This window comes from Talpa occidentalis, unplaced genomic scaffold, assembly GCF_014898055.3.
Source record: "Talpa occidentalis isolate TD23 unplaced genomic scaffold, MPIMG_talOcc4v2.1 talOcc4.2, whole genome shotgun sequence".
Lineage (NCBI taxonomy): Eukaryota > Metazoa > Chordata > Mammalia > Eulipotyphla > Talpidae > Talpa > Talpa occidentalis.
Window position 1 is genome coordinate 120,110,450 of NW_023602073.1, and position 14,673 is coordinate 120,125,122.

Genomic DNA, 14,673 nt, shown 5'->3' on the forward strand with positions numbered 1-14,673 from the left:
TAATGTCATAAAATATTCTTGATAACCGAGTTACCAATTTATGATGCACACATCTACCATACAAATGACACTATTTCTCTCTCTGATTTGCTCATCATCCAGACTATCCCATCTTGAGTCAATCTTCAATATAACCGTCAGAGTATCTTCCTTATCCATTAAGACACCCATTTTTTACAGTTCTGCTCTAATTTCTTTTTCCTAAAATGACTTAGAATCACTCACATCCCTTTCCTCTTATTTAAAATAGTCACTTTCCTTCTCTCTCTGAATGCTGATAACCAAATATTCTCCAGGCTAATCAAGCTTTTTTCCATTTATTTGATATATACTTACTTTCCCAGATGAGCCAACACTGACCCTCTAAGCCTAACTATCAAAATGAAATATGGAATGAAAGTATCTGCTTTATTTACAACAACAGGGAAAACTCAAATGGGAGAGGGTCAATTTAAAAGTTATAAAAGGTTAAAGAAATTGAACCTTCTTATAAAAAATTAAATGTATAGGAAGGGGGGAATCTTTACACAATTCTACAACTCTAGAAAGTATGTATGTCAAATATTACAATTCTTTTGAGAAAGCAGGCCCTGTAGAAATACTAACAGTGAAGTTGATAAATAAGATGTAGTATATACAGAAAGTGGAATAATACTCAGGATATGAAAAAGATGAAATCTTGACAATACAGATAGACCTTGAGGGGATTATGCTGAAAAATAAATCAGAAATAGAAAGACAAATACCATATGTTTTCACTTTTATATACAACATAAGAAACAAAACAAAACAAAACTATACTTACACAGATTATGACAACAGAATGACGGTTACGAGAGAGCAAAGTGATGGGGAATAGGTAAAACAGATAACGGATATTGTGGAAGATTGAGATTAAACTGTTGGTGATCATAATGTAGCATACACACATATTGAAGTAGAATGCTGTATGCTTGAAATCTATAGATGTAAACCAATGTTACCTGAAAAAACTTTTAAAGAAAATTATAGTGGAGTTTTTTATCAAAGAAATCCTCTCCCACAAAAACCTATCTCCTTAGGGGTGATTAAATAGTAACCTATAAAGAGTGCAGAATCAGGCTGGGTATTTTAGACAAACAGATTGAAAATCTCTACTTTAGAATTGTTTTAAGTTATTATTTAACCAATGTCACTTAAAAAAATTAATATCCTGCAAAAAAAAAAACCAGTTCAAATTCTTTTTATTTTTGTTCACATAACTTTTACATATCAGCTTTAAATTTTCCTACAGGATGACAACTATAAATAAGATAAATCTCATATATACATCAAGGAATTTTGTTGTTGTTGAAAAGTAAAAGTATATACTTTTCCTATGGCAAATAGGAATGTGATCAGTCACAGCAAAGAAATGTAATTCCCTACATATACTTAAAATGCTGAAGATTAAATGGCTTCTTAGTGAATATTTGGAATAGGCTATGCCAAAAACTTGAGGACCTTACCAGTCCTTAATAATATCCCTATGGGATGAGAATTATAGGACTATTTCTAGGACATCTCATATCTATAGTAATCTCTTTCAGAAGAGTTAAGAAAAATGACTTTAACATAGTAAGGGGGAAATAACAAGAAATAGACTTAAGCTACCAGAAGTTTTCATTAGGCAGTAAAAATTGTCACTTTTCCTCTGATCCGCTCAAAAGTACCCCATTTATCAGACTTCAAACCGCTTTTACGTGACTTCTTCCTAGCTGATTTCCCAACAATGAACTGTATACTTTTGGCTTATTAAATATCATAGTAATACACTTAAGGAAATACACTTAAACTTAAGCCTTAAGTTTGCATACAGCCACAGACAAGGAAATTGAGCTAGTTTCTTTTTATTGAAATGGTGAGTACATAGACATCAGCCAAATGCTAAATTAGAACTTCTGGAATATTGGAGTGTCACTAAATTTAGTGGCCTGAATTTCAGTCACATCATGTTTTGTTTCATACATATTTCAGTCTATTGGAGTTAAAAGTATGTTGAGTTTTGGGCCTCCCCTGGTGGCACAGTGGTTGAGCACTGGGCTGCAAGGCTGCCCACAGCCTCTGCAGCGCCAGTTTGCTCCCCGACTGCTGGCAGGCGGGGGAGGGGGGGGGGTCCCATAAAAAAAAAAAAGTATATTGAGTTTTGTGGTCTCTCTTGAGAATTTTGTTCCTCTCTTAGCAGGGCAGGAGTATCTCTTTGTAACACTTGAATTTTGATCAGAGGAAAGAACTAAAGATAAACTATTTATTACTTCTTTTTTGTCATATGGAAAAGTAGAAGAAAAAACAAATATACTACTAAAGGGTTTTCAGGTATTTTAGGATAACTTAAGTTTTATATGCATGCTTTAAATATTTCTCCCAGTGAAAACTTCAGCACTTAAAAAGTGCTGCAAATTCATGACAAAGCAAATTCATGACACTTTTCCCCAATATTGGCAAGTTCTCTAAAGAATATCTTTACAAAGTTTTCTCTGAAAGTCCCCCAGATTTGTGTTCACTATGCTTTGAAATGTATAGTGTAGAGTATGAGTATGAGTAAAGTAGTAGGAGGGAAACATAAATTTTAAAAGAATTGAAAGGGACCTTTAGCTACAAGGTGTGTCTTTAAAATCCCTTATCATTTTATCAAATGTTTATTAAGCTTTATAATCAGTTCGAATGATAATGGAAAATAAACTACAAGATAAAACATATTGTTATTGAAGGAACTTTCTTTCTACTTGGATGATGAATTCATGGATACAGTTGTGAACTACACTGACTTTGGCTCTTGTAGAGGAAGGGGTTTTTAAGTTATAACTGTCTTCAAAACACAACCTTCTACCTAAAAAAATCAAAAATCAAAAAATGAATCCCCAGAAATAATTAACTGATATAAGGAGTCAAATAAAACACATTTGCTCTATCAGGATACCTAATAGCATTTAGTAATAACAAAAGGCTATATAGACATTGAGTTTTGGTTTTACTATTTACTGAGAGGCCAGAAGGGAGGTGATTGGAGGAAGAAGGAATATTAGGCAAATAACTTCATATGTTAAATACAAGTTTACTTTGTAGTTATTGGTCATTCATCTATTTGATAGGGATAACAATTACCACATCATAATATTGTGAGGATCAAAAAGATAAGTGCAGGGCCTCCCCGGTGGCGCAGCGGTTGAGCGCTGGGTTGCGAAACTGCCCGTAGCCTCTGCAGTGCCGGTTCGAGCCCCGGCTGCTCCCCGGCCACCAGAGGAGGGTCCCACATGGCACGCAGACCTCTCCTGCCGCCCGCTGCTCCCCTCAGCAGTGTACTTTGGTCCTTCTGCCTGTTCTGCTCCCCACTCTGGCTCTGGTGAAATCTCTCACCCTCCCACGCTTCTGACTGTACCCAGTGCTTGTATAAACAAACAAACAAATAAATAAATCTTTAAAAAAAAAAAAAAAAAGATAAGTGCATATGAACTACTTACAGGCACACACTAATAGCTCAATATTAGGCAGCACTTCTTATAATATGGGCAGAAGCTAATAAATAGCTCACTTTGGGAATCTATTGTCCAAAAGCATACATGCCAAATAACCATAGACATTTAGATGACACAGTGTTTAAACCATTAACATTCATAGGAAAATGTTCTTGAATTCTCCCTAGATATTTGGATTCCCTTTATATCTTGCTCATGTTATATTCCCTAAGTTTAAATCCAAAAATTAAAATAATGTATTGTTCATTAAAGAATTTTTTAGTAGAAAAGCATTATCAATACCCTGTTGTTATTGTATATGTACCTTCTCTTATTGATGTAGGCCAGTGGCTCTTAAAGTGTAGTCCATAGACATCTGGGATCAATTTTGAGGAAACTATTTTTAAAACAATGATATTATTTGATTTTTTTTTTTTTTTACTGTATTAACATTTTCACTGATGGTGCAAATGTTTTAGTGGGTAAAACTGATGGTGCCTTAGCGTAAGTCAAGGCAAAAGCATAAACTGAAATAGTAATCACTATGTTGGGCATCATCACTTTCAGTAAGGGAAAATATTGCTAGTTTCACTAGAGAATATAATTTATAAAGCATTAAAATACTAATTTATTAAATCTAAAACTGGTACACACTCTTTTTACTAAGCTGTGTGACAAAATGGGGTTACACATGAGACATTTCAGCTACATACAAAAGTATAGTGATAAACAAGGAAAAACACGCATCTGATTGAGTTGTTACATGAGCTAGTTCCATTTTCCATGGGTTTGCTTGTACTTGAAATAATGATCAATGAACAAAAAATAATCAAACTTAGGTATACGGAAGACATTTTGTTAAAAATGAATGAAGTGAGCTTGTCACTCCAAGATAAGTAAATGACAGTATTTGTTAATAATTGACCTTACATAGGAAATTTAGAATTTGGAGATATATTTTATCTACCACTGTGAGCTCAATGAATTCCAAATATCAATTGATTAAAGGTTTATCTGAGGGCCTCCCCTGGTGGCGCAGCGGTTGAGCGCTGGGCTGCGAGGCTGCCCGCAGTCTCTGCAGTTCCAGTTCGTTCCCCGGCCACCAGAGAGGGTCCCACAAAAATAAATAAATAAATAAATAAATAAATAAATAAATAAATAAATAAAGGTTTATCTGAGTAGAATCAGTGATGATATTAACACATTTCATATTTTATAATGAAATGTATAAATCTTTGCAAGATCTGAATAATTCAGTGAGCTAATATAGTCGTCTTCTGATGACCTATATATGATGTTACCCCCAAAAATGCATGGATAAAAGATCCATTCAGAGTTCAACAGATATATAGATTTTAATGCAAAATATATGAAGAGTTCATAGACATGCAGATTTCATATTACAACTAAACTTTTAAAAATTGCCACTCATAGCTTTGGTGTAATATTAAAAAAAGTATCTATAAGAAGCTATAAAGATATTTATGTCAGGCTATATAATCTTAATATGCTAGAATCAAAACAATAGTTTTCACAGACTGAATGCAGATATAGAAATAAGAATCTACCTGTCTTCTAGAAAAGCAGACAATAAAGAGATATACAGAAATGTGAAGCAATTACATTTCTATCACTTCTCACTAATAATTTTTATTTTAAAAAATACAGTTATTAACAAGTAATGGTGTTATCATTTAAATAAATACAACATTTGTATTTTAATTTTCATATAATATGTCACGTGGATGATAAATTCAAGATATAATCCAGAAAACAAAAGCTTTTTGGAGTTCTCCATAATTTTTCAGAAGTACAAATGAGTCCTGAGATCAAAAACTGAGAACCTCTCAAAATCGATAACCTGAACTTCTACTTAAAAGGTCAGAAAAAAGAAAAGCATGGTAAACCCAAAATAAGTTGACAAAAGGTTGTAATACATATATGACAGAATAAAAATAAATTTAAAAAATCAAGATAGTTCTTGTCAAAGGTCAATAAAATTTATAGCACCCTCCCAGCTAGACTGAGCAATAAAAAGGGAGAAAGACCCTAAACTACCAAAATCAAGAATGAAAGGCTTTCACCAAAACAGATACTAAAACCATTTAAAAGGATAATAAATAAATATTACACTTTATGCTGATAATCTGACAGCTTAAATTAAATAGAGAAATTTCTTGAAAACACCATGCCAACCAAGATTAATAAGAAATGGGATAGGAAATCTGAATATCTACCTTTTAAATAAATTGAAACTGGTATCAAAAATTTATAAGGAAGTAAACTAATAGTACTTCAGTAAAGTAAATAAATAAAAATTAAAAATAAAGGGGAAAATCCTAGAACTTTGTTTTACTGGATTGTTCTAGTGCCAGCTATATTATTCTACATATGAGTCTTTAGTAAGAAACTGCTAAACATACATTTTTCTGTATTTTAAATTATCAATTCACTTTTATTCCAAAACCAAACTTTTTTACCAAAGCCTTTACTTGATATAAATTGAGTAAAGGTAAAATACTTAATGTCTTAATTACCTTTTTATTATTATAATGCGACACACTCACACAAAAGAGAAATCTCCCATGAGGAAAAGTCAAGCCATTCATCCTACTGGTAAAATCTATGAAACACTGAGGGAAGAAAAATTAATCTTGTACAAAGCTCTTCAGAAAACATAGAAGGAAAGAACATTTTACAATATCTACTGATGGATTGGATGGGATGGATTGGATCTACTGATGGATTGGCTTGTGTTAACAGGGTTAATCAAGTCTTCAACTAGGATGGGGAAGAAATAGAGGCACAAGGAGGGAGAAAAGATATATTAGTGAATCTGTTTAGTACTTTAAAAATCTGATATGCCAAGTATATATGCCAAGTCTTCAGCTGCATATATGAGTCCAGAGATCTGTGAATTAGTTCAGGTCAAAGCAATAAATGTGTGATTTGTTGATACATAAACCAATGATTGAGATTACCTAGAGACAGAACCCAAACAGAGCACAGAAGGAAACACAGGGCTGAATATTAGCTATGTCAGCATCAAAAGGTGGGATGGAGGAAGTGGAGCTGACAAAGGAAACTGAGGTGGCATGAACACTGAGGTAACAGGAAAACAAGAAGAAATATGGAGACTAAAGCAGTGGTCTTTTCTATCAAATAAAACTGTGAGAGTTGCCAGCAATTAATTTGACTACACAAAAGTCACTGAGGACCTTAACAAAAGCATTTTGTGGGGAGGGCTAGCGAGGGGAGTCTCTTTGCAGTGGATTGAGGAGAAAAAGTAGTTCTAGAGAATAGACAACTCCTTCAATAGGATTTGCTACACAGGAAAGAAATGTATTAGTGGGGCCTCCCTGGTGGCACAAGGGGTTAAGCACAGCACTGTGAAGCTATCCATGGCCTCTGCAGCAGGAGTTCGAAACTTGCAGGTCAGGGAGCTACCCACATGTCACAGCAGACCTCTCCTGACTCACCCACTGCTCTCCCCAACAGTGTATTTCAGTCAGTCTGCCTGTTCTGTTCCCCACTCTGTCTCCAGTGAATCCTCTCACCCCTCACACCTCTGGCCTGTACCCCAGTTCTTGTATGCATAAATAAATAAAATCTTTAAAAAAAAAGAAAAAAATGTATTAGTGGACTGTAGATGTGAGAGTCAAGAAAATTGTTTTTTTAAGAGGTTAATTCCAATGGCAAAAAAATCCAATCGAGAGGAATAGCACAGTATTACAATTACCATTGTAATATCGGAGAAACAGAAGATGAACTGAAAGAATTAAAACCTTGAGAAGGAGAAAAGTATGAGCAGAGCAGTTGAGAGAAAAAGTAGAATATGGAAAAAGATACAGGTAGGTTCCTGATTTGCTGGTGGGAAGAAGGTATTCCCATCACAGGCTTTCAGTTTCTTTATGAAGTTCAAAGAGAGAAGGAAGATGGGACACATGAAATATTCAAATTGACAGAGGGTGAGTGAAAACTCCATGGAAATTTCACAGATAATAGGGAATAGTCCATTTGAAAAAGTGTGAATTTATAGTGAATCTAGTAAATTGAGTGGTATATTTATTTCCAGCAATGTTCAATTATTTTGATTTAACTTGGAATAATTAGATATTTAATCATGGATGTCCAATTGCCCTAATAGAATTTTCAGGAGAGAGAAGCAGGGAGGTTAAGAGTGTTTGCAGAACCACCCATTCTCCTTGACCTCATCAGAATAAAACAATTACGAGGGCCATTTTACTTCAAATTCACTGCCAAACACAATATGAAAGGGATTCATTTTTCTAGAGGTTGTGGCTGTATGTCCACACCTCCAGTTTTCAGTAGAAGAAAGTAAGGGTAGTGACCCACTGACCAGAAAATTCTTGATTTGGGATTCTACCTTATTGTATTTTCAGCAGTCATCTGATCATGAACATTGTCATCTCTGGTATTTCATCCCTTGTTGGATTTGAAGTTATTTTTAACCTGTTGAAATGAAAACTTGACTGTATTTCTTTTCCTTCACACTATTCCTCTCCCCTTATGGGAAAGTACAGAGAGGGGTGGCCCCTTCCCCTGTTCCTGGTGACCAGTATCAGTGTGTCAAAATTTCAGACACCAAAGATTTGATAAGGGCTAGAGCATCAAGACCAACAAGGTCAATAACACTGTCCTCATCCAATCTTACTTATCTTCTGAAAGATTCACTGTGGGGTCATTACACTCTGCTCTGTAAATCAGCAAGAGATGAAGTCTATGCAGCTGGTGATCTATGTTTAGAGGTCACTGGCATTCTTGACTGTTCTCCTAAAGCTCACCATGAGAAATGCTTTAGTCTTCTTCGGCAATGTTATCACCTAACATGAAAATGTGTTCTGCTTAACACAGGCACTTTAAAAAGTAGTACTGGTCTCTATGATCACTTGCATTACACTGAAAATCAATCTCAAAATAACACGGTCTGCACGTCTAATTAGTTGTCTTCTATAACTTCATTTTGTCATTGGTAACTATAATATTTATAACAGCTAACCATTTTTCTCTGTGCCATTATAAATGTTTTATGTGGATTAACTCATTTAATCCTCACATCAACCTTATGAGATGGCTAAGATTATCATTACCATTTTAAAGATAAGGAAAATGGGTCACAGGGTACAGTAAGTAACCTGCTCTATGTGAAGTAGTATGTGTGAGAGCTGAATTTAAACCCTTACATCCTGGCTCCAAAAGCTAGTAATAATCACATGATACTGACCCAATAATTTAATAGGCTTAACTAAGAAAAAGTTTTATGTAGTATATGTTGTCATCCTGTTTCTATCCATGTTTTATTTTAGATTATCCTATGTTTAAAATAGTATACATTTGATCATTTAGTTTCAGGAAGTTGTGTTTTCATGAAAAAGAATCAGATTAGGTGACTTAGTAGAATCCTTTAAACTTCTCTCAATCCTCCTTTTTATATTATAGTCAGTAAAAAAGGTGTTTGAATTAAATGAAATTGCTATTATTTTACCTAATTGATTGATAAAACTTCATTTCAGTGTCATGATGATTTTCACTGTCATTCATAATCTCTTTTCTGGATCCCTTTATTAGGAATGAACATCATCTTTTGGTGAGAACACAAGTCAAGACCAGGGACCTAGACTGTAACTGAGGGACCGAATCATTTCTTATGCGATGGCACTTTGCCAGTGATGTCTGAAGACTTGTGACCTTGGCCTCACTTGCCCTATGAACTCCTCAGTCTAATTGCTACATAATGTGAGGCATGACTTGCCTCAGAAAGTAGATTCAATCTAAGTCTTTATTATTTTACTATTTTTCAAAGAACCTGTTCTTGAAACCTAACAATAAAACAGTCAAGTCCCTCTGACTGAAAATTAATTGTAATAGTTACAAGAATACTGTCACACACTCAGGAATCATTGCACCTACAATGTGCTAAATTCCTGATATCACCCACATGATTTTCCAATGCTAAAAACAGCATCAATGCTGGTATTCCTGGCAGAAGCTTGTTAATTGACAATCAGAAGAATCCAGATAATGTGTTTCCTGAGTGTGAACAAGAAAGATTGTCACATGCAGAAGTTCCAAAATAGTTTTCTTTCTTTAGAAAATGTGTATCTTCCCAGGACAAGCAGCATTTCTTTCATGGGTTTTAGTCTGTGTCATTAGCCACCTCTGAGTCAGAACAGAGGTGACTTCTGGGCAATTGCAAGTGCCATTTTTTGTATTTGGCAAGTGTGGCAGTCTGGATGTCCTCACCACATGAGAAGGCTGACGGAATGGTCATTTTAAAATTTGCCCAGCAAGTCTTTTGGAGGTATGAGAAGTGGCACCCAGAAGATAAACAACAGGGCCAGGGAACAGGGACGTGTTTATTATCAGTGCCACAGACCATTCTTCCTGTCAGCAAGATATCACCGACATGCCTTTCACTGTGAGGTGATATGTTTTGGAGATACAAATAAGAGAATATAATTTCTATCCACTTCAGAAAAGATAAGCATGCACACCTAAAAATGACACACCAATATGAAGCGCGCTGTGAAATAGCTAATGACACTTGGCTTTATAATCCCCGCCTCCCAAATTTCTAACAGTAGTTAACAAAATTAGTGTTGCTTGACAATAAAATGTTTATACTCTAAGTTTAGAAACCATCCCCATCAGTCATCATAAGTTTATGTTTCAGGCTACAACTAGAGACAAAAAGAAAGAAGGAAACAAGCTACTAAAAACTGGAAAAAATACAACTACATTTTTCATATACTAAAAATAATCATCCTCTTTGCAAGACCTTGGATACTATATAATACAATTTTCTTCTCTATAAGTAAGGGAACTGAGTCCAGAAAAGTTAAGCAATGTGTATTTTAAAAGAGCATTTGGTTAAGAATATAACTTTGGTACTTCTTTTTAGAATCTTCTTTATTTGTCTCTATCAAGATTACAGAATGTCTATGCTCCCAAAGGCCAGATGAATACTGAAGACTTCTAGTTCTGCTTAATATTTAAGTCCAGGAAGTATACACTATGTGATTCTTAGGAAAAGAGACATACACCTATCTCTCTTGTCCCTTCTCTTTAGATATCTTAATTAACAAAGCTCTCAACAAAAAGATGAACATTAAGACAATTTACTCTGGAAATAGCTGCATTCCAAACAAGTAAGGCTGTTCGATACAGGGTAAAACCCTGCCTAAGTCCTACTCTGCTCAATACTAAAATGTACTTAATACTTACTAGCCCCTGCAAAATCCTTGAAAGCTAGATTTAAGCCTGGAACTGAACTATTTCAACTTCACAATTACAAACACATTTAAGTCATAAATATGTAAACAAAAAAATATTTTTAGTAAAAAAAAAAACTTTTTCCCCTCACAAAGTGGGGAGAAGCACAATGGCTTGTGGTGGTGGACTTCTGGGTGCTTTGGTGGTGGAAGCATCATGGTAATATCACTGCAAGCAGGGGTTGCCGTACTCCCCAAATACAAACAATAATGCTGACCAACAATATATCAGTTTAAAAAAGAACCTATTTTCAATAGCAAAAACTGAATTACACAATGATTAAATATAAAAATAAATAAAAACAATAAATCACAAGGTTATTTAAAAAATATTAGATGAAGCACTATATATTAAAGCACAAAATATGCAAAGTAAATGGTTAATATTTAGCATCTTTTATTGAGTACTTAACATATACAATAAATACTAGATTGCTGTCCTGCATAAAATCACTACCATAATGAGGTTTTTTTGAATAATACAGAATGAATTTTATACATATCCTATGTTGAAGGTGTATTAAATAGTATATAAGTCCTCAATAAAGTGAAAAAGAGATGCTATTATAGATGAAATGGCCAGGCTACCCTCAGACAGGGTAAGTAGGAAAAGAACAGTCTGTGTCAGAGCTGGAATATTAAAAAAGACTGATGAAAGTTGTTTTATTCCAGCCAGACACCTTCCAGAACAAAGAGAGAGAAAGAAAGAAAAAAAAAAAGTAAGGAAACAGTAAGGCAGGAAGGAAGGAAGAATGAAGGACAGAGGAGAGAAGGAGAGAGAAATTGGCTAATGTTTCTTTATGACATATCTCTTATTAAATTCCTCCCAAATCACACCCCCACTCTCATCCACACAACCAACACATTATTGTTTTACTTTCTATTGACTTTCTCCATTTGTGGCCTCTCTCCTCCTAGATAACATGAATACTGCAACTACATCTGGAATCCTTCCAAACTTGCAGTCATCACATTTTTATATAACAGACAACTTAAAAAATACTGCTATAAAGATGAAATGGTGAATGAGTGAATAAATGAATGAATGAAGTACATAAAAAGTCAGATTTTCATTCTTTCTGTTATCTACATAAATCTGATCATCAAATTTCTTTCTAGCAGGAAGAATTTCCATGGAAAATAAGCAGCATCTCCCCCTCTAGCTGGGACACTACACAATGCCCTTGTTATCCTGTCCCGTTTTGGGGGATTTGAGCCAATCAAATGTCTACAGGTAAGAAATTCCTTCTAGGACATTTTTTTTTTTTATTTTAGAAATAAGCAGTCTCCTCCCGAATGCTTGTCATGATTACAATCCACTGCTAGTCGATTTTGATTAACAGGCCATTCCTTCTTATGAGTCCAAACCTTTTTCCTTTAACATTAACCTGATGGCACTGATTTTTGTATTGTAGTCTCAAATGATATAGAGCAAATCAGCTCCTCCTCCTTGAGATTTATACTATTTAAAATTAAGTATTATTCCTTCTTTTAGTCTTTGTTTCTATACACCACTAAGAATACCAATCCTTCTTCACCCATCAAGTTTACATCTCAAAATATGACTCAGTACTATAAACATGACAAAGGAAAAACTGATCCCATCAATACTGGATTTGTAGCACTCAAAGAGAAAATTAATAGCTAAACTAATTTCACTACAGAAAAGTAAATGGTAATAATTCCTAACCTTTTGCAGCCAGAATATTCTTTTAAAGATTTATTTTATTTATTTATACATACAAGAGCTGGGGTGTAAGCGAGAGGTGGCGGGGGGATAGAGGGTGAGAGGACTCACCAGAGACAGAGTGGGAGTAGAACAGGCAGATCCACTGAAATACACTGCTGAGGGGAGCAATGGGAGAGACAGGAGAGGTCTGTGCAGTCTGAGTATTTTTAAAGAGATACTATCTCTTTTTTTGATATTAGAAAACCTTAATGCAGGCATAACAATTGAGTTTTTTGAGACAAAATACACAGATGATAGGGCATTTCAACCTGAGCATATTTAATAGTATTTCTATTGCCCTGAATATTCAGTTGACAATTTTGATTTTGACTCAGTATAGAAGCATAACTCAGGGCCTCCTCGGTGTCGCAGAGGGTTGAGCACAGTGCTGTTCATAGCCTCGGCGGCGCCAGTTCGATTCCTGCCCAGGGAGATTCCCACATGATGCGACAGACCTCTCCTGTCTCGCCCGCTGCTCCCCTCTGCAGTGTTTTTCGGTCCTTCTGCCTGTTCTGCTCCCTGCTCTGTCTCTGATGGATTCTCTCACCCTCCTGTGCCTCTGACCTGTACCCCAGTGCTTGTATATAAATAAATAAATCTTTTTAAAAAATGTTTCTTTAAAAAGACAAAGAAGCATAACTCAAAAACCTTAATAAAAAGGTTATTTCAGAAGTTCAGGCCCCAAACTTCCTCAGACATATTTACATTTAATTTACACAGAATTATTTAAAATGTAGTTATGGTATTGATTAAATTTTCAGTGTACAGAAGAGACGTGAAGGCTCTCTCTCCTCAACTATGAAAGGAAAAATGAATTAAGGAGCTAGTCAGTGGGCATAAGACAAAAAACCATCAAGGAAACAATCTGTAATTTAAAAAGCACAACAGAATGTCTATCAAAATATTAAATATATTAAATATAGGACAACCAAGCATTAGCAATTTCTAAGAGTTTCCCTGTTTTTAAGTCCAAGACTACATTAATAACCATAGGGATCTGGCATTAGGATTAAGCACAGAGATTTGGAGGCCCAAGTGTTTAGATTTAAATCCAGACTCCTCCTCCATTTAATGAATGCATGACTTTGTGGATGTTTATTCTTCTCTGAACTTTGGTTTTCTTTGTTTAAGAAGGAATAGCAATGGCTATTGCTCTTAGAACATAGTAAAATTCAATAAATGTTAGTTAGTACTATGTGCTTAGTCTTTTACAATAAAAATTATTTTAGACACATACAGTTGGAAGATATGAACAGTATTTTATAAAGTTTTCCATCTAAAATGAATCAAAAGAAAAAATCAAAGAGGAGACTGATGTTTATGTGTCACCTATCATTTTTAAGCCATTGTTATGTTCCAGGTTTAAAACAGGTTTAAAATAAATTATATTCATATAAAATATATTTGTGTGTGTATATATAGTTAATATGTATATATCTTTCCTCACTTAAAAACTACATTGTCATAGCTGTCCTAACTACATTAACAACACTTCATAGCTATTTTTATTTTCCTTTTATATACGAGAAAGTAAGACCCAGAGATGAACCCTCTCTATTTTTTCAATCATTCAATGACACTTACATTTATTGAGATTTATTAAGATTCAGCATAAGAAGAAGCAGAGTCTATGGTCTGGATCATCTTCTGATCACCATAATTTATTTAAAAAATTCACTTAACTGAAGTTATTTTCTATACTAGATAGGCAATTATTTTATATAAACATAAAATACAAATTTTCAATGTGATAAATTCATGTATTCATAATTAGTAAAACATAGTCAAACAAGCTACATATGAAAAAACATGAAAAAAGGAAAAGTTAAAAAGTATAAAATAAACTTAATCCCTTGTAATGCAAATGTTTTCATATGCAGGTCACACCATATACAAATCCTCTAAAGGTGTCCATATTTTACTAATAAGCTATGATTTTGACATTAAATCTTTCTTAAAATGATTTATTTTTAAACCTTGAAATCTCTGCCCAAGAATTTTCTTTATAATATATTCAAGGTATTTAACTACATAAATAAAGCACAATTTTTTCAGGAGAGGAATGGTCTACCTTCTTCCCCTGTCCTTCCTAGAGTTCTAGGTATTTTGCTGTTTCTTACCATCTTTCCCACCTTTTTATTTGGCAATTTTGAAATAATGTATATCTCAATGTCTTTTT